This window comes from Euphorbia lathyris, chromosome 8 (assembly GCF_963576675.1).
Source record: "Euphorbia lathyris chromosome 8, ddEupLath1.1, whole genome shotgun sequence".
Classification (NCBI taxonomy): domain Eukaryota; kingdom Viridiplantae; phylum Streptophyta; class Magnoliopsida; order Malpighiales; family Euphorbiaceae; genus Euphorbia; species Euphorbia lathyris.
Window position 1 is genome coordinate 51,019,164 of NC_088917.1, and position 2,347 is coordinate 51,021,510.

Consider the following 2,347-nt stretch of genomic DNA (forward strand, 5'->3'; position numbering starts at 1 on the left):
CTGAGTCATCTAATACTTGTAATTATAAATCCCGTGGATTCGATACCCGGTCTTAACCGGATTATTACTTGATACGACGGGGTACACTTGCCCCTAAGTAGTCGTAGCGTCTAGTAGAGTTAAGAGCAATTTATAAAGATCACATCCATAGATATAGAGTCCGCACTCATAATATATACATTTCGTCCCTCGTGAAAACTATACCACTAGGCGTCGCGCTATCAGTCTTTTAGTGGTTTGATCCGCTAATTGCAAAACCATATTGGTACGTTTGATATCTTCTTCTAAACCTAACTTGTTAAAAATAGACAACGGCATCAAGTTTATGCTTGCTCCTAAATCACAAAGACAACTTGGGAATTCGATATCTCCCAACTTACAAGGAATGGTGAAACATCCGGGACCTTTGAGTTTAGTAGGCAAACTACTAGACACTATCGAACTACAATCTTCAGTTAGCGAAATGGATGAAATTCCTTCCCAACTGATTTTCTTTGAAATTAAATCCTTTAGGAACTTACCATAATTTGGAATTTGCGTAATCGCATCCATAAACGTTAAATTAATATGCAAATTTTTAAGTTTGTCTAAAAACGTTAAAAGTTGTTTGTCATAGTCCTTATTTCGGACTTTGTGTGAAAAAGGTGGTTTGGGTACAAAAGTTTTTGTACTAGAGTCAATTGGTGTATCTTTTTGGTTTAATGTATCTTCTTTGGATTTTGGTAAATCAGTTCCTGGTAAAGTTGAATTTCCGGGCATCTCCGGACCCAAGTAATTTTTCCCTGAACGAAGAGTGATAGCCTTTACATGCTCTTTCGGATTTTCTTCCGTATGGCTGGGAAGACTTCCCTCTTTGTGGGATGGAATTGATTTAGCAAGTTGTCCAATTTGGACCTCCAAATTATGGATGCTAGATGATTGGTTTTTAATAAGCTGATCGAATTTATTCTCGATCCGTTTAAAACCATCGTCGTGATTACTTATTTTTTCGCTCATAGCATCAATAAATTTGTTGATCTTAGAAGATAAAGTGCTAATCGTATCTCTTGATTGATTTTGATAATTGGTGGTACGATTTTGATTAGCATTTGTATTATTATTATTATCTCTCCAATTAAAGTTAGGATGATTTCTCCATCCAGGATTATATGTATTGGAATAAGGGTTATTAGTTTGGTTTTGCCCTTGGACAAAATTTACCTGTTCAATTTCGCTCATACCTTCATAATCTACATCTGTTTGGATTGGTTTACCATTAGGATTGCACGGTGCCATAAACCTATCAATTTTGTGCGATAAGATAGAAAATTGGGCTTGCAACATCGCAACTGGATCAAGATTCACTATACCTTTAACTGATGACGTAGTTGAGGATGATGGTTTTACCACTGGTATATGTCCACGCTCTGCGGGCCACATACTACTGTTGATTGCCATTTCCTCCAAAAGTTCTCTTGCTTGGGCCGACGTTTTCTTCATGAACAACCCTCCAGACATAGCATCTAATGAACCTCTAGTTGTAGGATTTAATCCATTATAAAATGTTTGCATTAAAAGTTCAGCGGGAAATTGGTGGTGTGGGCATAAATGTTGGAGTTCTTTAAAACGTTCCCAAGCCTCATAAAGAGTTTCATTATCATTTTGAGAAAAAGATGTTAACTCTTTTATGACTCTTGCGGTTTTTGCTAAAGAAAAATATTTTGATAAAAACGCTTGGGCTAATTGCTCCCAAGTTTCAAATGTTGCGGCTGGCATAGAAGTTAAGCATTCTTTGACTCGATCCTTCAAAGTGAAAGGAAAAAGGTAAAGTTTGATTGCTTCGGCAGTCACATCTGGTATTTTAAAAGTGTCACAAATTTCAAGGAAATTTGTCACATGGGTGTTAGGATTTTCGTTAGGTAACCCGTAAAATGTTACATTATTTTGCAACATATTAAGCAATGCTGGCTTAATTTCAAATTGGGTTGCATTTATTTGGGATCTAACTATGTTGTTTGTTACACCGGCCACTCCTGGCCTAGCGTAATCCATAAGTGTAGCCATAATTTCTGGCTCAGTAACTCTGGTTTTTATTGGAGTCTTGTTTTTGTTTTTGTTTTTCTTGTTCTTTTTAACCGTTTTTTCAATTCCTGGGTCTAGCGGTTTTGGTGGAATGCCTGAACTTCGAGAACTGCACATGAACTTGAAATTTCGCACGAACCGAAACTACCTTCAAAACAGAATTTGAAAAATAAATATGTTAGTAATTTGAAATAAATAAAATATAAAATTTTGAATAAGTATAAATAAACCTAGATTCGAAATAAAACATGAAAAATCTAAATTTTTGTCAAAAATTTTGGCGTTC

The 2,347-nt window shown here is 35.7% G+C and overlaps 1 non-coding gene across 1 annotated transcript; it reads left to right on the forward strand.

Moving 5' to 3' along the window:
* The first annotated feature begins 1,567 nt into the window (after positions 1-1,567).
* LOC136204937 (small nucleolar RNA R71) lies at positions 1,568-1,674 on the forward strand. Its single transcript, XR_010675748.1, has one exon. It is a non-coding gene; the product is annotated as a small nucleolar RNA R71 (small nucleolar RNA).
* The last annotated feature ends 673 nt before the right edge of the window (positions 1,675-2,347 follow it).